Below are 24,014 nucleotides of genomic sequence, written 5' to 3' on the forward strand. Positions count from 1 at the left end.
GATCAGCTGAAACCAATAACAATCTAGTCCATGGATCTGAGTGGGTCAGCAAAGCTAAAGGGATGGAACCAACATCTCAAGCTCTGGAAGCACAGAAAAATCCGAGTTCTAATTATGAGCTGAAGTAGACTTGCATTACATAGATTAGATATGCATGGTCAGAATTAGGGTGATCATAATTTGGGGATGTGAAGGTAGGCATCAGATATGTAGACTTATTTCAATAGAACCCATATTGAACCCCACTAGCTAATGGAAATTAATTACCCCATATAAACTTATCTTCCTTAAAATGTGTGTAAGACCTATCCAGGGGATACAGTAGTAAATGAAAGCATCACTTTTATATTTGAGAAGAGTGGGGAAGTGAGAGGCAGAAAAAAAGAAGGCAATTTTATGACTATTCTTGGATTTAAAAAAAATGCTTCAGCATTCTTTAGTAGTTTTCAAAATGGAACTAAATAATAAATGTTCTCTTTGTAAAGAACAATTACCTAGTTAATTTAAAGAGTGTTTTCTTATGAGGGTTGCAATTAAAAATAGAGGGCAAGAGAAACTTGCTTTAGCCATTTGCCATCACCCCAGGGTTTGTTGATCAACTTTATGCTCCATTTATGTCCCCATAAATCATACCGTGGAATTAAAAGTGTGTGGTTGACAAGAATATTGCCCACTTTGCAAATGAGAGACAAGGAGGAAGGAAAACCTTTATGCAGAAGCATGAGTCTATCATACAAAAATTCTTTACAATTATTATCTCTGCTTCCCCACAAAAGTGAGATTACTCTCTTGGTAGATGTCATAGAATTGAGGCTTTGAAATGGATATGCCAAGCTGTAAATTACATTTCTGAATCAATTATGCTTCTATCAGAAAGGCTATAAATAACATGCAGAATTACCAGATGTGTAATTTTTTGTTACACTTGAACATTTGGCACGTTTAGAATGTCTAAGTGAGGGACTTGGGTTAATCTGTGAATTTCACGGATTCATCTGACAAGACAGCAGAAAAGTGTGGTTGAGAATTACGATGACCTTGCTTCAAGGAGATTTATCACAACAAGGTCGAGTCAGGAACTTGCCTGCATTTTTTTAAAAGGGATCTGGGTGGGAAATGGTCATGGAAAAGCCCCCTGGTGTTTCCATTGGCTGAATTCTCAGAAGAGTTGAACAAAGGACACATTTAGTTTCAGATGGGTCACTTGAGCAAAATACAATTCAATGATGAGTCCTTTTGACAGCTTTTACATGGATTTTATTTTCTCACCTTCTTGAGATTTCTAAGTGAGAAACTGTTGGGCAGTTTAATATAACCAGTCTCAGCATCCAAAGCTTAGACATCAAACAGTAGGTACAGGAAAGGCCTGGAGTTTATCAAGTAGCCTCGGGCAGTGGCCTTCCCAGGAATATCACTTATTTCTGGGTCTGGTATATTGTAGCATTTTTCCCTTATGGCAGGTTAAGCTTTTATTCCTCTTATTGTTAAGTGAGCACTGAGTTATTAAATTTAGAAGCTGTCAGTAATAGGACTAAAGAAGAAAATAGCCTCTCTATTTATGAGACAATAGTCCCCACCTTTCCCTGAGAATTTCTGGGGACAGGTAGGATCTATTCTTTGTTATAGCACTGGAGAAAACCTGGCTTCCTTGGCAGAGTTAGGTAAATACCGTGCAATCAAATAAATTTTTATTGATCATGCTAGAACTGACTACCAATCTTAAAGCTAGCAAATGGAATTAGGTGTTTGTTTTTTTTTCTCTCACAGCATAATAAACAGGAGTCTGGAATCATCTGGAGCCCAACAGATAAAATATACCTAGGATTATAGTGTTTAAAGCACCGCATGGGGATTCCAGCCCAGCTCCGTTTTCTCATCTATAAAATGGATATAATGGTATCTAATTTTCAACATAATTTTTAAGGTTAAAATGGATAATTCTTGCCAAAATGCTTAGCATAGTTCTCTACTTGTAGTTGGTACTAGAAGAAGTGGTTCTTAGTATCATTTAGAGTCTTTTCATATTAATTCAACATGCTTTCCCCACAATTCTTTCTTCTACCTACAACTGCCTGTCCCAATAAAGGAATGTAGCCTAGCAATTAAAACCTTAAACTCAGTTAGTCTGGGTTTGAATCCCAGTTCAGATATGAATTCATCAGCTTCATGAGCTCCAGAAAATTATGTTAACTTATCTCTGCTTCCATCTTCTCATCTGTTAAATAGGGCTAGCAATAGTAACCGCTCCAGAGAGATGATACTTTCCCTACCTAACTAGTGTTTGTTACTGGAGGTAACTGAAATAAAAGAGGAAAAGCACTTGGGACACTAACACAATAAATGCTGCTTCTATTATGAATATTTTTAAATATCTGAATCCATCCTCCCTCCTCTATTTTGTTTTCAACAAACTTCCATTCACATGTTAACTCCATAATACATAAGAAGCATATTTACTTCCCATTAAAGTGGTCATCATCCATTTTGAGTAACAGGATACAAAGTACACTGGTGATTGGATATTAGAAGAATACTGTGTGTGTGTGTGTGTGTGTGTGTGTGTGTGTGTGTGTGTGTGTGTGTGTGTGTGTGTGTGTGTGTGTGTGTGTGTGTGTGTGTGTGTGTGTGTGTGTGCGCGCGCGCGCGCGCACGCGCACGCGCGCGCGCGTGCACATGCTCAGTCGTGTCTGACTCTGCAGCTCTTAGGGCTGTAGCCCACCAGGCTCCTCTGTCCATGGGATTTTTCACACAACAATACTGGAGTGGGATGTCATTTCCTCCTCCAGGAGATCTTCCTGACTCAGGTATTGAACCCGCATCTCCTGTATCTCCTGCGTTGCACCAGATTCTTTACCTGCTGAGCCATTGAGGTGGGCAGATATCAAAGTTAATGTACTTATCAGAAGAAAAATCAGGCTCAACTATCATAATAGGATATACCCAAACCAAATAAGGTAAGAATATGAAGACTAGTAGCAAATCCTTCACAAAAGCAAGAGACACAAGGAGACAGAGAGGGACCACAGTCACGCATTTGTCAGATATCCTGGAGAGATGTTCTTGAAGACACTGGATCTTGCCCTAGAAAAAGGCCTCTTATATATCCTGATTTCCAATTATTAGAAAATTTGCAGCTGTGCATTTTCAGGAAGCTACTAATAAATAAATGCTTCTGACGTCTTAAAAGCACTGTTTTCTTTGTTTTGATGGAGAGGAGCCTCAGAACACAATGGATGTCTCCTCAACAAGTACAAAATCACCCATGGTTTGGGGCTTGCAATTTCCAAAAGGATAAACCATCTGAATCATCTTTTTTCAACACTGAGGGTGAAGTTATCACATTAGAACTTGACAATGCACCTGCCATCTTAACTGATGTATGAAGAAGTGTTAAACTGAGAGTCAAGGTTTCAACCAACTCCCAAAGATCCTGCAATATTGCCATGAACATTTTACATATGGTTACCCTCAGAATGAAGAGTATTTTTCCCCTTTAGGATAATAATAGAGAGTAGGATCAAGCTTCTGATTGAGGTATAGCTGTCATATCACATCACACTACACCAATCATTTACACATTAAGCATTTTTATTTGTTTAAAACATGGTGTTTTTCTCCCATCTAAATGATAGCTTTTAGGCAACAGAAGGAAAAACATTAAAATCTTAGTGTTTACTCTTTAAAGCATATACTTATCAAAACTGAGTCATAAAAGGGAAATTGATGGGGTCAAATCTTCTCTTATGTCAACAGTGAAGTGTGAGTAAATAAAAAAGAAAATTGCAGGATTCTGAAAATAAAATATGTAAGTTCAATACAATTCATGCTAATCTGAAGCAAGAGAAGGATGGCACAGGAAAAATGATATATTTGTAATTTAATGCTCAGTCAAATGTGGATGAATTGACTATGAAGACAAAAAGAATTATTCTCACAACTTAAATATTTTTAAAGATACGGCCTGGGACTTCCCTGGTGGTCCAGTGGTAGAGAATCCGCCTGCCAATGCAGGGGACATAGCTTCAATCCCTGGTCCAAGATTCCACATGCCACGGAGCAACTAAGCCCTCATACCACAAGTACTAAGCCCATGCCCTAGAGCCTGTGTGCTGCAACTGGAGAATAGCCACCACTCAACATAGCTCGAGAAAGTCTGCACACAGCAATGAAGACCCAACACAGCCAAAAATTTTTTTAAAAAGATAGGACCTGTGTATCATGAATAACGTTCTTCCCAGGTGGCACAATGGTAAAGAATCCACCTGCCACAGCAAAAGACACAGGAGACATGGGCTCTATTCCTGAGTCAGAAAAATCCCCTGGAGGAGGAAATGGCACCCCACTCCAGTATTCTTGCCTGGAGAATCCCATGGACAGAGGAGTCTGGCAGGCTACAGTCTTTGGGGTCACAAAGAATCAGACACAATTAAGCAACTAAGCGCACATACACACACACACACACACAGCATGAATAACACACTAGTTAATAACGTCTGACTTTTTACTTTTCTTTCATTGAATAAACAGTCCTAAATTTATATAACCCTAAATGAAAGGATTCATCTTTCGCTATTCAAAAAATTTATCTTTCACCATTCAAAAAACTCTAAAACATCGAGTTTGAGTAATATGTGAGCATTTTTTGGATGAATGAAAAAATTCCATTGTTGCTGAAAATGTCTAATTGAGAAAATTTTATTAAAAACTGCTTTTGATAATTCAATTTATTCTCAACATAGTTTCATGGGAGATGGTATATAAAGACAGGAAGATAGATTTATAGATTTGAAAATAGGAAGCAGTGACTGAAACACTGCATTTAAACTGGATCCAGCTTTGATGAGGAATGGAAATGAGGCAGCTGATGTTCTAATTCAGGCAGTGTTCTGGGAGAGCTGGTTCCCATGGGTTTTTACTAGAAAAGATGTATCTAATCGATAACAACAGGATTCTCAGTGTGAAAAAGAATATTAATGTTGTATATTCTCATTTACAGGGCTTCCCAGGTGGCACTAGTGGTAAAGAACCCACCTGCCAGTGCAGGAGACATAAGACTCGCAGGTTCGATCCCAGGGTTCAGAAGATCCCCTGGAGGAGGGCACCGGCAACCCACTCCAGTATTCTTGCCTAGAGAATCCCATGGACAGCAGAGCCTGGTGGGCTACAGTCCATGGGGGTCACAAAGAGTTGGACATGACTGAAGGAACTTAGCACGCATGCATGCATTTTCATTTACATATTTTAATATCTTATTTATAATAACATGTCCAATATTTTTTCATATAAAATATAGCTAGATCACAGAACTAATACGAGCTCTGGCTGGCTGATTTACTCTGGTAGGCCCATAATATATAATTCAAATTTATTTATTAGCCACAACACGTGGCTTATGGAATCTTAGACCCCAAATCAGGGATCAAATCCATGTCCACGGTAGCGAAAGAACCAGGTCCCTACCACTGACTACCAGAGAATTCCCTATAACTCAAATTTAAAGAATTATAATTAGGCTATTAGCAGACTATAATGTTTGATAATAACTGATTTTATTTTCTTTTTCCCCATGCAGTTGACAAGGGGTGGAAAGACATGAGGGACAACCGCTATCTTTTTCTGGGGAGGGAGTTGGTTTGCCCGCTGTGAGCGAGGCTGCTGCGCGGTGGGTGGAGAAGCTATGCCTCAGGCAGACCCCAGGGGAACAGCTCTGAGCCGCGGGCAGGGCTCCGTGGCCAGGTTTTCTGCTGGGCATTTAGTCCTACGGAGCCCCTAAAGGCTGCAGGTAGGAGGGGCCTGAAGAAAGGATCCGGGTGCAAAACTGGAAGGACAGAAAACAGTAGTAACTGGTTCTGTAAGGTCCCTGCACTAATGCCACACAGTGGGCTGTTTAATAGGAACTTGTCCACCTATCTCGTGTTAGAGACAAGCTCCTTGTGAGATGTGTAGGTTTCTAAATGCAGCTCTAGGCTCCTCTTGGTCCCTTTCTCCTTCCCCACATTCTGTAAGGATGCTGATGGGGATTGGCCAAACTCCAGGATAATGAAACATGGCACAGATTTAGCGACTTGGAATTTCAAAGGAGTGAAAGATCAAGCATGCCCACTGAATATGGCAGCTTCACTCATGTGGCTAATGGACATGGGCCTTGGAAATATTGGGAGCCACCCAGGGCATGCAGCCAGAGCCACCACCATGCTATCTTCAGGTCTGAACTGCTTTCCTCCTTTCTTCAGGTGGCCATGCTCATACCTGAATGACAGGAGCTAAGGTATGTGTTCTTGCTCCAGTATAACATGGATTTAACTTGTCTAGGTAAAAGAAGTCCTCCAAGAAAAGCTAAAATTTGTGGTTCAAGTCAGACTTCCAACTGGTAATAACATATTTCTACAACTTCTGTACCAGAAACTCACAAAGAAGAATTGCAAAAACCTGTTTTCTAGAGGTTGCTATCTCTCTCCGAGCATTGTTGCTGTTGTTCTGTAGCTAAGCTGCGTCCGACTCCTTGCAACCCCATGGACTGCAGCACGGCAGGCTTTTCTGTCCTTCACTATCTCCCGGAGTTTGCTCAAATTCATATCCATTGAGTCAGTGATGCTATCTAACCATTTCATCCTCTGCCACCCTCTTCTCCTTTTGCCTTCAATTTTTCCCAGCATCAGGGTCTTTTCTAATGAGTCAGCTCTTTGTATCAGGTGGCCAAAGTATCAGAGCTTCAGTTTCAGCATCCAGTCCTTCCCATGGATATTCAGGGTTGATTTCCTTTCAGATTGACTGGTTTGATCTCCCTGCTGTTCAAAGGACTCTCAAGAGTCTTCTCTAGCACCACAGCTTGAAATCAGCAATTCTTTGGCGCTCAGCATTCTTTATGGTCTGACTCTCAGATCTGTACACGACTACTGGAAAAACCATAGTTTTGACCATACTGACCTTTGGCAAAATGATGTCTCTGCTTTTTAATATTCTATCTAGGTTTGCCATAGTGTTCCTTCCAAAGAGCAAGTATCTTCTAATTTCATGGCTGTAGTCACTGTCTGCAGTGATTTCAGAGCCCAAGAAAATAAAATTCTGTCACTGCTTCTGCTTTTGCCCCTTCTATTTGCCATGAAGTGATGGGACTGGATGCCATGATCTCATTTTTTGAATGTTGAGTTTTAAGCCAGCATTTTCACTCTCTTCTTTCAGCCTTATCAAGTATATGTCAAGACAATTTCCTATCTCTATGCAGAGAGAATTCCTAGAGCATTTTCCTATAATTCCTTTCCTGAATGAAGGGAACAGGCTTGAGTTGCACTCTCTATCTTCTTTACATTTTACTTATCTCATATTCTGATAGATGATAAAAGGAAGGGACTTCAAGCAAGGTCCCTGTCATTATGTTCATGACAGAATTATTAAAACAACCGCGAGAATACACTTATACAAATATAACTCATAGACTTCCTCAGCCTTTGCTCATGTGGCTAAATTAGTCACACAAATCAGTTTTCAAAGCCTTCAGAGACACCTATTCATAATTTCACAGATTCTATGCAAAATGTCGGCATCACTAAGGAAAATGCCAACGATCTCCTACTGAAACAATTTGGGCAAATAATAGAATGCCGGTTTATGAAAATAATTTAGACAGAAAATGGATTCAAGTAAACAAACATTTAACAGCTTAACCTGATAATTTTACCCAGAAATTTGTAGAAAATTCTGAATTTGTGTAAAGTTCATTATTACTTGACAAACAACTGTTCACCACAGTTTCACAGAAATATTCAAAAAGATAAACAGTGCACATTATCATTTTCAAGGCACAAGATAGGTCTCTGTTTTTCATTGCAATAAAGGAAACTAATACTTCCTTTATTTTATTTTTCTTGTCTTTGTTGTTATTTTTTGACAAAGTGCATTGAGTTAAATTTTTTAAGCCAGAGACCTGCATTCAATTCCATATTAGTTACTTAGTGCTTGACCCTGAAAAAACTGCTTAATTTCTCAAATTTCCACATCTGTACAGTGGGAATGCTTACAAAGTTGACTTATAAAGAAGTTTGCTTAGAGAACTAAATAAGCAAATACCTATTAAAGATGCTCAGCAAGTGATGAGTCTCTCCTGCACTTCAGATCTTATACCAGGCATGGAAAAGCTATCAAGATATTTAGGGATTGTCACTAACTTTAAATAGCTGAGTTTAGTAAGAGACTGTACTCAACCAATTAATTTTTATTATTATCAAGTAACATTGAGACCACAATGTGAAGGTTGAATTAGCTATTCAACTGTGGAAAATTCTGAAAGAGATGGGAATACCAGACCATCTGATCTGTCTCTTGAGAAACCTGTATGCAGATCAGGAAGCAACAGTTAGAACTGGACATGGAACAACAGACTGGTTCCAAATAGGAAAAGGAGTCCGTCAAGGCTGTATATTGTCACCCTGCTTATTTAACTTATATGCAGAGTACATCATGAGAAAAGCTGGACTGGAAGAAACACAAACTGGAATCAAGATTGCTGGGAGAAATATCAATAACCTCAGATATGCAGATGACACCACCCTTATGGCAGAAAGTGAAGAAGAACTAAAGAGCCTCTTGATGAAGGCGAAAGAGGAGAGTGAAAAAGTTGGCTTAAAGCTCAACGTTCAGAAAACTAAGATCATGGCATCTGGTCCCATCACTTCATGGGAAATAGATGGGCAAACAGTGGAAACAGTGTCAGACTTTATTTTGGGGGGCTCCAGAATCACTGCTGATGGTGACTGCAGCCATGAAATTAAAAGATGCTTACTCCTTGGAAGGAAGGTTATTGCCAACCTAGATAGCATATTTAAAAGCAGAGACATTACTTTGCCAACAAAAGTCCATCTAGTCAAGGCTATGGTTTTTCCAGTGGTCATGTATGGTTGTGAGAGTTGGACGGTGAAGAAAGCTGAGCACTGAAGAACTGATGCTTTTGAACTGTGGTGTTGGAGAAGACTCTTGAGAGTCCCTTGGACTGCAAGGAGATCCAATTAATCCATCCTAAAAGAGATCAATCCTGGGTGTTCATTGGAAGGTCTGATGTTGAAGCTGAAACTCCAATACTTTGGCCACCTCATGCGAAGGGTTGACTCATTGGAAAAGACCCTGATGCTGGGTAGGATTGGGGGCGGGAGGAGAAGGGGACGCAGAGGATGAGATGGTTGGATGGCATCACCAACTCGATGGACATGGGTTTGGGTAGACTCCAGGAGTTGGTGATAGACAGGGAGGCCTGGCGTGCTGCAATTCATGGGGTCGCAAAGAGGGACACGACTGAGCGACTGAACTGAACTGAACAACCACATCTGCCCCTTTCATGATTAGGTTCTTTTTCACACCAGTCAGTAGCCAAAACAGAGGCCATTATTCTCGATTGACAAATCCATGCCATCCTTGGCAAGTTCACTCACCCTAATATAAATTCACTTGAATATGTGTTCTATCTTAGCTAGGAAACAGGGAACTAAAAGAACTAACTAAACAGTAACATTTGCATGAATAGAGATTATATTTTGTTAAACATTTTATTGTTAAAATATAATAGCTGTTTCAATAAATTTTGGTTGCATGAATGTATATCTGCTTTGTTCCCAATGCTCTACTAGAAGAAGCTGACTGTATGCTTTCTTAGTTAATCCTACCTACTACCCTGATAGTGAAACAGAAACACTAGTTTGTGTGGAGAAAACTGAGGTTCAGAAATGTTTATTTATTTGCCAACATCCAAGAAAATCAACCCTGAATATTCATTGGAAGGACTGGTGCTGAAGCTGAAGCTCCTATACTTTGGCCACCTGATATGAAGAGCCGACTCACTGGAAAAGACCCTGATGCTGGGAAAGATTGAGGACAGGAGGAGAAGGGGGTGACAGAGGATGAGATGGGTGGATGGCATCACTGACTCAATAAATACGAGTCTGAGGAAACTCCAGGCAATAGTGAAGGACAGGGACAAGGACATGGCATGTGCAGTCCATGGGGTTGCAAAGAGTCAGACACAACTTAGCGACTTAACAATGAACAATGCATACATTAAGAGACAGGATTGACATTTATGTCAGATGTAGATAACTCCAAATTTCCTGTGTCATCTACTGTAGCATCCTCTCCTCCTGCATGAGGCTGGGTTAATCACAAGATTAAAAGATAGATAGTGCATTAGTAAAATTCTTTATGACTTTCTGCCCAGAAAATAATGCTAATCAACTAAGGATCCCCAATTAAGAAATGAAGTGTACTTATAAAGACTAACCTCCATCATCATCATCATCAAGACTTTCAACTTTTGTACAGTTCCTTAAAGTTTACAAGTACTTTGCACATTTAATTTAGAAATGTCAACTGACTTGAGCAGTGTCACATGATTATAAATGATAGGGCCAGATTTCTTTGTGGTTCTGAAGCCTGTCCATGAAATAATTCCTTATTCCCTATAAAGTGCTAGCAGTGTTGAAGAGGGAGATACCCTGGCTGCACATTGCTTGAGAGTTTTCTTACAAACCGAAGGAGGGATTTTCTCTGAATTGTCCTCCTTTATTTCACTCCACTCGGCCCAGTGACACAAGTGAGCAAGACAGTAACTTGTGTTGGCACTGAAGGCTGGCAATAAGTCTGGAAGTGGCCATGAATACTGTAGAGTTTACCTCCTTGACATTTGACTGCACAGAGTGCTTCCCCAGCAAGTGTATTCTATATTCTCTTTTGTTACCAACAAACATTTCAAAGGAACCATAAAACATTAATTCTGAAAAATGTTTAGGAAACATATGTTGCCTTTTCTCACCATGTTGTAGATGAAGAGTGTGAAACACAGAACTGACTTTTCCATTAAAAACAAAGTTTATTTCCTTCCTCCCTCTTTTGCCTCTCTTCTACAATAATTAGTTGAGCATCTGTCAAATCAATCTAGGAGTCAAAGGATACAAATTATTTTCCTATATCTATGTGTGTGTGTGTGTTCCAAACAGGGTCCTTGCCACTGAAGACACAAAGTTGATACTCTAGGAATTCACTGTCTATTACTGGAGAAACAAAATTGTAGGCAAATGATCACTCAAAAAAAGCAGTTATAAGTGTCACGATTGTGATATTTTCAGGATACAATATTGCTCCTGTGAGCCAAATCAGCTTGTTGTTGCCCTCTGTTCCTTAGTCTACAGCTTGTTTCCTCCCCGCCCCCCCCCCGGACTGATTCTTATCGCCTTGTCAATTGCAAACCTCCTAGGAGACCAGAGTGGATGACATGGTAACCTAGAGGGACCTCAGGGACCAGCCACCGTAGCCGCAACTATGACACTTTGCTTCCATTAACCCCCACTGAGTACTAAAGATGGAACATTTTGGTTTACAATTCCCTAAACACCTCTTGAGCTTGCCTCAAGAAGGACCACACATATCAGAATTACACTTTTCCTAGCTTCAATGCCTTATACTCTGGTTATGTTCCAGGGCATCCAGGTTTCAAACCTGTATTTAAAATATGCTGTTTCAAATATTCAGGAAGTTCTATTCGATTGTTTTTTAACTTGGTGGAAGAGATTAAACAGAAATGGCTTTCCACTTAAGAAGAAGCTTAAGTAATTAAGCTTTTAATTACTTAGGTAATTATTAATAAATAATTCTATGACATTATAGAAGTATAGAAGCTGGATTCTAATTACTATAATTGGTGAGTACTCAACTTTTGTTTGGAAGAAGGCTTATTTGCCCACATCATCCAACATTGAGAGCTGATACAGGCCACTGGTGTCCATTTGCACATTTAGTAAATAGTTAAGGAAAAGGGATTAAAGGTTTAACAAACATTTTCTTCCCTCCTCAAAATAACAAATCCATGACACTGAAAAGTATATAGAGAGAAATTTTAAAAAGAGCAGGCATATACCAGATTAGGCTAGCTTGTAGCCAATATTTTTAAAAAGTAATGGACATAGTAGCACAATAATGGTCAATCACAAAACTCATTAAATATGCACAAAATATAATTAATATGTATCCACCTGAGCCAGTCTTAACATCTAACTATTGTGTACACTCAGACCAATTATTTCCATGAGGAATAAGATTCTGTCAAGTTTCCATTACTGACATTTGTAATCACACACTAACTCTGGATTCCTAAATACTCAACATACTAAAGATTTATGCCATATCTAACAATAGTCTCCTAGACTCAGGAATAGTTTTCTGGTTTAAATCATATAAACTTTTCAAGTCTGAGAGAAAGACAAACAAACAAAAAGTATGCTGGTGATATTTTTAATTCTAATCTTTATTTGCTGTGTACTAATCTTTTTATCACATTCTTAAGTGAAACCAAGTTATTATTGAAATGGGTGAACATTTTACAAGAGTTGTGTTAAGTAATACGCAAAAAAAATCCTCTATAACTATTTCTTCTGAATCATTTGATCATTTATACAGTACATAGTTTTCCTAATGACTGCTTTGTACCATTCACCAGGCAACCTCTGAGAATGCCCAGGTGTGTAAGATGCCCACTTTTTGGAGTTACTGGAGCCTCTTATTTGCAGATAAATAAGCAAATAGTTATATGCCATTGCCAGAATAATAGTATGGATGCAAACAACTGAACCTGACATCATAGAAGAAAAATTAAAGAACTGATGTGAGAGAAGTCAGGAAAACATAAGAAAAGAGGTGACCTTTGAGGACTGAATAGGAGTATTTTAGGTGCATGTGTCAGAGAGAACAGGAAGAAGTACATGGAAAGTGGGGGGAGGGAATCCTAGGGGGTTTAATAATCCACCTGTTGTCCAGTTACAAGTGACAAGGAGTGTAGAGTGAAGGGACAGAGCTCACAGTATTCCTGTTCCTGCATATTGGCACCTATATACAATTATTCATCAGGTTAAAATAATACTTAAAATTAAACTGTTACTATCTGTGATTAAGATGACTGGCCTCTTCCAAACTGGAAAAGATTTTCTGCTTTTCCTTTCCTGTTCTCCATTATACCTCACCCTGCTTGCAGCTCCTCCCTTGCAACAGAAGCCTCCAAGTCGCTTCTACAGTACTTGTTATGCAGGAGGCTGAATGATGAAAAGCTATTCAAACAGCATAACATGAGCTAACTATTCCAAGCGTATCTATTGACTGAAGAGATTTGCATTATGAACTAAGTCAGTGCAAAAAGACAATGGTAAATAGCAGCAAAAACAAAGAAATAGATCATTTAAATAAAGAAAAGGCGTTAACACCACCGTGTATCCATTTCTCCTCAGCTGAAATTTACCCTGGAGGAACTAATATGAACTAATATGAAAATATGACTTTCATGGTTTAAAGGAAATCCAGTGGAATGGAATGCTAATTCTGTTTCTCCAACAGGAAAACAAGAGAAGCATTCAACTGCATGCATCCAGTTTCTGCAGTACACTCACTGTAAAAAGTCTGGAGATATAAAGAAGACATAGTCGTTGCTTTCAAGGATGTAACAGTTCTTCAAAGGACACAGGTAAGTCATTGCAATGCAAATTTGGGGAAGAGCACAAAGGATGGATAAACAAAATGTCATGGGAGGATGGAAAAGAAAGGAATCCTCCTACTGTATTTGGTTGACATTGCATGGGGGAGGGAAGATAATTAAACATAAAAACTGAAGAGGTTACATTCAAGTCAGAAGATTAATAAATGGGAGTGTTGATGGGGGCTGCAGATGATCTGGGAGATGACGTGGCCTTTCAGGAGGAGGGAATGATGTACAATGCCTCAAGAATATGAAAGACTGTGACCACAGCGATTATTTCTGTATAGTAAAGGAAAAGAAGTATCTGTGAGGCCTGATAGAAAGAAGTTACAGGGGAGTAGTGATGGGAGTCTAAGCTGCAACTACTGCATAGAGCCAGTTTGTAAAGAGTCTGCTCGCCACACTGAGAAAGTTACAACATATCTGATGCTTTAAGTGAGCAGATCTGCTTTTCAAGAAGAAAACTGGGGACAAGGTGAGACAAGGGGTTTTAGTTAGAGAGACTTGGAGGAAGTTATTTCAATAATTTGAGGTGGGAGATGCTGTAGCCCAAACCAGAATTTATATTGACTGGGGTAACTTTTATAATTTAGTCATAAAACAACTAAAGAACACTTACTGATGACAAAGTGCTAAGCCCTTTCTCCTAGCCTAAAGCTCTTTTTTTTTTTTTTTTCAAGCAAAAGCAGTAAAGAACTCCACAGGGATTTTGCTTCTAGGAGTCCCAAAAATCTCAACATATTCTCAAGACCCTGAACACTGCCTGGCAAACAACAGGTATTTAATCCTGGGTAGAGAATGAATGAATGAGTGTGTGAATGAAACAAAATCTTACTGTTCATCTAACCTAGATCAGTTTCCCTAGGAACTAGACTTTGAGCAGAGATTGGAGGGCATGCTATTTGGGGAAGAAGTCTCATAAACCACACTTGTAAGGAAATGAGAGAAGCAAGACGGGGTAGAGGAAGAAGATAAATCACAGAGACGCCTCAGCCAGCCCTAGAGGATGCGCTGCATGGCTCCTCAGAGTTATCCTGCTCTTTTGAACCCTATGTCAACTAGTCATTGGATAAGGACCACCTCCTTGGCTATATTTCCAGAGAGGAATTCAGCTCTGAACTGTTGCTGGCAGCCAACTTCCCCATCTAGAGAAATGTACTGTGTGTGCTCAGTCACTTCAGTTGTGTCTGACTCTTCCAGACCCCACGGACTGTAGCCCACCAGGCTCCTCTGTCCGTGGGGATTCTCCAGGCAAGAATACTGGAGCGGGCTGCCATGTCTTCCTGCAGACATGGGATCTTCCCAACCCAGGGATCGAACCCACATCTCTTATGTCTCCTGCATTAGCAGGAAGTTATTTACCATTAGTGCCACTGCCTCGTTCTAAAGGAGGAGGCGGGTCTGTGTCGTACTGTAGCTCCTACTACCTTTCAATGAATAAAGGAGACGACAAATGATTGGCTAGAATTGATGGCAGGAAGGAGGCATAAGAAATCTAAATCCCAGTTCTTCTAGTTTAGGTCCCAGAGCAATATACGGTGTTTGTACAAGCTACAGGCTCCCCAGGTGGCACAGTGGTAAAGACTCCTCCTGCCAATGAAGGAGATGCAGGAGACTCAAGTTCAATCCCTGGATCAGGAAGATCCCCTGGAGGAGGAAATAGCAACCCACTCCAGTATTCTTGCCTGGAAAATCCCATGGACAGAGGAGCCTGGCAGGCAGACTACAGTCCATGAGATCGCAAATAGCCAGACATGACTAAGCACACACTCATGTGCGCACATTCAGGCTACAGTCCTGTACTTACCACATTCTGTTTGCACACTCTCCACGCCCCGCCCCGCCTCCCCTCCTCCAGTCTCTACAGGAAATGATTTCCTAGTGTAGAAACTGAACAAAACAGTAATGCTTGTCTCACAATAATTCCCAAGGATTAAGCAAGATAATCTATTTCATGGCGCATGACACATAGTAAACACTCACTAAATGATTAAATGTCAGCCTTGTTTTGGAATCCTTGAAAGACAGGACTGATTTGCTCCCACTTTTTTTCCCAGTTCATCTCCAGTAAGTTATTTTCGGGAATTAAAATTTCCAAGTCTCAATTATCTGAAGTTCAAAATTTCTTAAGTTCGGGGACTTTCTTCTATCAAGTCAAATCCCAAAGTCTTCTGTAGAGTGGACATGAAATAAATACAAATTCATGGTTACAAAGAAAGGGTTAATTCCCCTGATGAGCGGGGCTCTCCTCCTCAATCACGTCAAAGGAGTGAGAGGACATCAGAGCGCTTCTCAGACCTCGGAGTTTAAAGAAGTCGCTTCATCTTTCAGAACTTAAGTTGTTTCACCAATGGTAGGTCTTTCCTCAAAAGGTTGATCTGAAGAGTACATGAAAGAACACCCCAAATAAAGGCCCAAGTGAACTGTCAAGGGGGCACTGGCTATTTTAAGGGCTTCAGACTCCAAACAATAACTTCCTTTTTTGCTCTTGGTCTCTGTTTAGTTTCCAAGAGACCTGGACCGAGTTGCAGAAGTTAATTCTTCTTCTCATTGAGTTATATGGGATTATATCCCCCAGAGATTCCAAATCAAACCAACAAAATACCATGAAATATCTCTACCTTATTATAAAGAGGAGGATTTTTATAAGCAATGAATAAAAGTACATAAATATTTATAGACATGATATACACAAAATTCAGGATAAAAAAACCTTCTGGGAATGTTATGGAGGAGAGGGAAATACAATGTAAGAGAGTTTTGGTTTGGGGTTTTTCTTTTTAACTGAAATAATCGTGGCAAAAGTTAAAAGTGGTAAAGCTGGGTTGTGAGTATAGGGATGTCAAATGTATTGTTTTTCTTTTGTTTTTATTTGAACTATTTCTAATCATAAAACATAAATATGAAAAGAAGTCTGTTGGTTTAAAAACCTGAATGACTGACAGCTGGCAAATAAAATTGGCAGAATTAAGACAAAAATAAAGAGGAGAATTTTTTAATTCAACAAAAAAGGATATAAAAATTGTGTACAGTGTATGAAAATAGTTACGTTCTGTTATCTGTAGTTCGAATAATGTGCCAGGTTATTGGTTTTGCCATGTCAGCTTCCTTGGACCCTAACCTTGCACACTGCTATACAGTTATATTAATATGAGTATAGCCCTTGAGGGCAAGGGTTATAGCATCAGATAACCTACATTCAAACCCCAGCTCCACTACTTTACTAGCTTTACTAAGATTTATCAACTGTACCACTTAATTTGCAAAGTGTGCATGAAGATACAACGTAAGATTCTGTGATGAATAAGATAATGCATGTAAAGTACTTAGTGTAGTACCTGACACTTGATAACTCTTACCAATGTAAGTAGCCGAGACTTCCCTTGTGGTCATAGGCTAAGGCTCCATGATCCCAATGAAGGGGTCTCAGGTTCGATCTCTGGTCAGGGAACTAGATCCCACATGCCACAAGTTAAGTGCTCAACTAAGACCCAGGGCAGCCAAATAAATAAATATTTCAGCAGCCATCATTTGTTGGCCACTGCGTTAGTTTGCTCTGTGTGTGTGTGCATGCTCAGTCGTTCAGGCATGTCTGACTCTTTGTGACCCCATGGACTGTAGCCCACCAGGCTCCTCTGTCTATGGAATTCTCCAGGCAAGAATACTGGAGTGGGTTGCCATGCCCTCCTCCAGGAAATCTTCCAGATTCAGAGATCAAACCCTCATCTCTTGCGTCTTCTGCACTGTAGGTAGATTCTTTAGCACTAGAGCCACCTGCATTAGTTTGTCAGGGCTGCCATAACAAAATACCGCAGATTGGGTGGCTTAACAACAAAGATGTATTTTCTCACCGTTGCGGAGGCTAGAAGGTCAAGCTCAAGGTGTCAGCGGGGTACCTTCTCCTGAGGCCTCTCCCCTTGGCTTGCATCTCCTCCCTGTGCCCTCCCATGGCCTGCCCTCTGTCTGTGCTTCCCTGCTGTCCCTTCTTCTACCTAAAGGACACCAGCCAAATCAGATTAGGGCCTCGGCGTAATGGCCTCGTGTTAACTTAATCACCTCTTTAAAGACCTTCTCCCCAAAGTTACATTCTGAGGTACCGCGGGTTGGGACTTCAACATATGAATTAGAGGCAGGGGGACAAAATTCAGCTTGTAACAACCACTTACTCTTTGCTAGCTATTATGTGTCAGGCACAAGGCCAGAAACTTCTTTCTTCTGAACTGGCCCCAAGTGTGTTTTTAGCTTTACTTCATTAATCTTTATACCCTTTAAGTCAGCTCCTTTAGTAGCTTACCTACCCTAATTTATTTTTTCCAAAATAGAAACAGGGTTCTTTTTTCCTAATTATTTCATAGATATAATGTATGTTCATTACAAAATACTCAGACAATGCAAAATGTATAAAGATAAAAGGGAACCTACCCACAGCTCCACTACAAAGAAGTAATCACTGTTTCCAATTTTGTATATAGACAGAATTTTTTTTTTTCTTTTTCTATTTACACATATACAAGTTTGTTATTTTCCAACCTTGGGATTATATTCTGGCTATCCTCAATTTTTCACTTAAAATATTTTAGATTTTTTTCATGTCAAGAAGCATAAATCTATATCACAACTACATATTTTATAATAATATATAGTAGTTCATGGAGACTCTGTTTTCCAACACTAACTGACAAATGTTTTTGCTATTATAAAAAAAAAGTTCAGTGAGCATCTTTGTTAAAGCGTCTTTTCACTGATCATTTTTTATATACTTTCTTAGATTTAAAAAAAATCATTTAAAATGTTAGATTTGTTGATATATATTTCCTGATTTCCTTCCAGAAACATGTTCCAATTATACTCTTTCTAAGTGCCTAACAGGTTAATATAATTGCCAAGAAATGTGCTGATTTTGCATCAACCCTTTCCTACCCCCTACTTGCCCCAACTATAACCACCCTTCTGAGAAACCCTGTAATATTAATCGAACCAATATAACATGGCCCTTTCCCCTCAGAGTGAAAAGCCTTAAACAGATGATACAATTTGCAAGAAACACATGGAAACATATATCCAAGTGCTAAATTATATGTAGTACAGATGCTAAGCACCCTGGGAGGCTCAGCTTATTTTCTTCTGCTTTTAATCCCCAAACAGGGTTGAACTGAAACAGATTAATGAGTTGTAATGTGTTTGATATAATGTACTAAAGTAATACCTAATCTGGCTCAACTCTAAAGAAACTGATGCAAAAATAGCCACCACCAACCACTCTCTACCTATACCTGGTACCATGATTACTGTAACTACTAAACACCAGTCATGTTGATTTTCATTATTTTTCTCTTAAGGGTCACTTCTGAACTTGTTTTCTACTTGCTCTCTCTCACTCAAATGCTGCTCCCCTGGGTCACCAACCAATGACTTCTGTTCACTATTCAGGTTTCAGTGCCATTCATCTCACTCATGATATCCTCAGAAAGCCCAGTACATACTTTCTTTTCATCATAATATATACCATGGTCAAGAATTATCTGGCTTATTTTATACTTGTTTCATATTGGTCTCTACATACTAGGATGTGAACTCAATAAGCGCAGTAATCTCGGCTGTTTCACCCATCACTGTATAAGATCCTGTACACCTTATCTTTGCGTGATCTTTTTCACATTCTAACATCAAGCAGTATATTACACAGTGTCATTTAGACTGCAATCAGATATAAATGGCATTGCCTTCATGTGCTCAAACTTGATCATATCTGCTCATATTGTCATTTCTTCATTAGAGCTGGTGTACTGTTGAAAACTACATGCATGGAGTTTAAATGCCATGTAAAATATCTTTGAAAATTATGTTATAATTTAGCATTGAATTGAATATACACAAAGCCATAGAAACAGAGCACCAGAAACAGAACTTATGTTTGATGTCAGTGAAACAAATAATCATAGCAAGAGAAATAATCACATTTTCATTTTTTTCTTTCAAATAAAAATAACTGCATTATGGGGACTATGAAATGAAGGTCTACCCAAGAAGTTTAAACTGCGTCACATTTTGTTACTAAGACACATGCAAAATCTGTGTCCATTACCTACCAAGCAAAAGATTTAAAAATCATAAACATTTATGCACCTAATTGTAGACCTTCACAATAAATAAAAATAAATGCTAGAACTTCAAGGAAAAGTAGACAAATCCACAACTACAATCAGATATAACTGATAGAAAAAATAGTAAAGATATACAATTGACTCAACATTCAAAGTGAAAGTCGCTCAGTCGTGTCTGACTCTTTGCGACCTCATGGACTGTCCGTGGAATTCTCCAAGCCAGAACACTGGAGTGGGTAGCCTTTCTCTTCTCCAGGGGATCTTCCCAACCCAGGGATCAAACCCAGGCCTCCCACATTGCAGGCGGATTCTTTACCAACTGAGCCACAAGGGAAGCCTTGATCCTTCAATGTCGGCTCTTCCTATCATTGTGAAGCAGAATTCACCAACATTCAAAAATCAATGTAATTCATCTTACTAACATACTAAGAAAAACCTATATGCATCTTAGTAGATATGGAAAATACATATGACAAAATCCAACATTAATTTATGATTTAAAAAAAATACTATCAGCAAACCACAAATAGAAGAGAACTTCCTCAACACAGTAAAAGCATCTACATGAAATTTACAGCAACCATTAAAAATAATGGTAAGAGACTGGATATTTCTCCCCAAAGAACAGGATAAGACAAGGATGTCCATGTTCATCAGTTCTAGTCAGCACTGGGCAATAAGGCAAGGAGAACAAATAAAGGGCATCCAGTCCAGAATGAAAGAAGTAAAGCAGTCTTTATTCACAGAAGACATGAGTGTTTATGTAAAAAAACATGATAGAATGTGCAGTAACAGCAACTGGAACTAGGAGGTGGATTTACAAAAGTTTCAGGATACAAGACCAACATACAAAAGACAATTATATTTCTTTTACCAGCAACAAACTACTGAAAGTTGAAATATTTAAATGTATCACAACAGTATCAAAAATATTAAATGATTAGGGATAAACTGGATAAAGTATGTGCAATATCTGAACACAGAAAACTAAAACACATTGTTGAGAGAAACAGAAGACCTAAATAAATAGTGATATATCATCTTTATGAGTTAGGAGGTTCAATATTGTTGAAATACCAATTCTCCCCAAACCAATCACATAAAATCATAATCAAAATTCAAGCAGACTTCTTTTGTAGAAATTGACAAACTGATTCTAACCCTTATGTGGAAATACAAAGGACCTCGAATATCTAAAACTACTTTGAAAAAGAATAAAGTTGGAGGATTAGCAGTACTATTATAGAGCTATGGCTTCTCCAGGGGATCTTCCCAACCTAGGGATCCCACATTGTAGGCAGATTCTTTACCAGCCGAGCCACAAGGGAAGCCCAAGAATACTGGAGTGGGTAGTCTATCCCTTCTCCAGCAGATCTTCCCAACCCAGGAATTGAACCAGGGTCTCCTGCATTGCAGGTGGATTCTTTACCAACTGAGCTACCAGGGAAACTGAAAAGACTGAACATCTCAGTTCAAAGCAGTCAGGCAGGAGGAGTTTCCTCTCAGTAGATTAGGAAATGGGCTTTTTTGTTCCATTCAGGCTTTCAGCAGATTGGTTGAGGTCATCCAAATTAGAGAGGACAATCTGGTTTGGTTAGTCTATTAATTCAGATGTTAATCTCATCAAAATACAACCTCACAGACATACCCATAATAATGTTTGTCCAAATATTTGGCCACTACATAGTCCAGTGAAGATGACCCATCAAATTAACCATCACAGACTTCATAAAAATTTTAAACTATTCCTTCTTGAAAGAAACTCTTAAGAAAATGAAAAGAAGCAAAAGACTTAAGATAAAACATTTACAAAGCATATACCTGATAAGGGGCTCATATTCAGAATATATAAGAACTCTTGAAATTTATCAATAAGAAATCAAACAACCCAGTTTTTTAAAATGTGTAGAAAATTGGAACAGATGGTTTACAGAGATGTATGAATAGCAGAAATAATTCAACATCACTAGTCATTAGGAAAATGCAAATTAAAACCACAACTACATTCTATTATCTAAAAAAAAAAAAAAAAAAAAAAACCACAACTAGATACCACTACAAATCTATTTAAAGGGTTAATTTTTTTTTTAATGACCATACCAAGTATTGGCAAAGATGAGGAGGAACTTAAACTTTCAAACATTGATAATAGGAAAGTTATATGGTAGAATCACTTTGGAAACAACTGGGCATTTTCTTTAAAAGTTAAACCTACCATATGATCCACCCATTCCTCTCCTATGTATTTACCTAAGAGAAAGAATACATATGTCCATATAATGACTTATGCACAAATATTCATAACAGATAAATTTATAATAGTCAAAACCTGGAAACAACCCAAAGGCTCATCACTGGATAAAGAAATGAATGAACGGTATATCATACAAAGGAATGCTACTCAGCAATAGAAAGAAATGAATAATTATCACAAATTAATTAATAAACACCACAAATTAATAACTACCACAATATAATAAACACCACAAATATAATAAACACCACAAACATCAGTGAATCTCAAAACAACTAAACTGAATGAAAGAACTCAGACCAAAAATAGAAATTATTATATACTACAAGGAATGTACAGTTATAGAAAATATTAAAGTACTCTATATTAATAAAAATTCAGTGGTGTAAGAACACGGCAGGAGTGAGGGAGACTTCTGAGCGAGCTTGGGAGATGGGGATTACAAAGGGGCATGATGAAACTTTGGGGGTATATGGATGTGCTCATGATCTTCACTGTTGTGATGATTTCATGGGTGTAGCATACATCAAAATTTATGATACACCTTAGGTAATATGTAGTTTATCGTATTTATTTATACTTCAATAATGGCTTCCCAGGTGGTGCGAGAGGTAAAGAACCTGCCTGTCAATGCTGGAGATGTAACAGGCATGGGTTTGATCCCTGGGTCGGGAAGATCCCCTGAAGGAAAGCATGAAAGCCCATTCCAGTATTCTTGCCTGGAGAATCCCATGGACAGAGGAGCCTGGCAGGCTGCAGTTCATAGGGTCGCAAAGGGTTGGACACGACTGAAGCCACTTAGTATGCACCCATACCTCAATAAAGCTACTACCAAAAAAAGCCTGCATCCCTAATATAACAATATTTTAAAGAGAGCAAATAAGATCAAAAAAGAGAGTATAGGTATATTATATATAAAAATATTTTATAAGGAGAAAAATAAAGCAATAAAAAAGCTTACCTCCAGAGATGTAAATAATATCTCATACAAAACATTCTCACTGTATCACTGCGTATGATACAAATTTCTCTATTTAAAAATAAAGATCCTGGGGCTTCCCTGGTGGTCCAGTGGTTAAGAATCCACCTTGCAATGCAGGGGACACCGGTTCGATCCCTGGTCCAGGAGGATCCCCTATGCCACAGGGCAACTAAGTCCATGTGCCACAACTACTGAGCCTTTGCACCACAACTATCGAAGCCCTTGTGCCTAGAGCCCACTCATGCTCTGCAATGAGAAGCCACTGCAACAAGACGCCCAAACACTGCAACTCAAGAGTAGCCCCTGCTCCACAACTAGAGAAAAGCCCACACGTAGAAACGAAGACCCAACACACCCAAAAATACAAATAAATCGAATTTTCTTAAAAAATGAATATAAAAATAATGATCCTGTTCATAAGTTAGCAAAAGAGAGTTTCTAATTTCTGATTTGTTTTAATGAAAATATTTTTAAAGTTATAAAACTAAAATCATATTGAATATATATTTTATTTTATAAAAAGGGAAGAATCTGAAATAGTATATGGAGGTACCCAAATATGTTTACCAGTAAACTTTTTCAAATAATTAAGAAAACACATAATCATATAAATTTTATGTGATGTAAATAAATTTTTAAAGGAGAAAAATAATAGTATATAATTCCATATAATAGTATATATATATAATATATAGTATATATAATAGTATGTATAGTATGTAGTAATATATAATAGTATATATATATATAATAGTATATATTCCATATAATTCCATCCCAAAGGCACTTAATCTTTGTTTAAAAGCAAAACTAGGATGATAGATATCAAAATGTATATCACTGAAATCATAAGCACTATACATTTTGTGTTGATTTTTTTTAGTATTGAACCAAAGTCATGGGGATGTAATGTACAGCATGATGACTATAGTTAACGCTATATCAAACATCTGAAAGTTGCTAAGAAAGTAGACCTTAAAAGCTCTCATCACAAGGAAAAACAATTAACTAAGTGTGGCGATGGATGTTAACTAGACTTAGTACAGTGATCATTTCACAATATATACAAATATCAAATTATTATGTTGGACACCTGAAATTAATATGTCAATTTATCTCAATTTTTAAAAATACTGAGGTATTTCCTAAGTCACAATAGAAACTCTACAATAA

General features: G+C 38.4%; 1 protein-coding gene across 4 annotated transcripts in view; it reads right to left on the minus strand.

Moving 5' to 3' along the window:
- Positions 1–24,014, minus strand: part of LOC145514266 (uncharacterized) — a 718,708-nt gene that overhangs the window by 371,905 nt on the left and 322,789 nt on the right. The gene's annotated exons all lie outside the window — the stretch shown is intronic.

This window comes from Giraffa tippelskirchi, chromosome 7 (assembly GCF_054371585.1).
Source record: "Giraffa tippelskirchi isolate mGirTip1 chromosome 7, T2T-mGirTip1v1.2.pri, whole genome shotgun sequence".
NCBI lineage: Eukaryota > Metazoa > Chordata > Mammalia > Artiodactyla > Giraffidae > Giraffa > Giraffa tippelskirchi.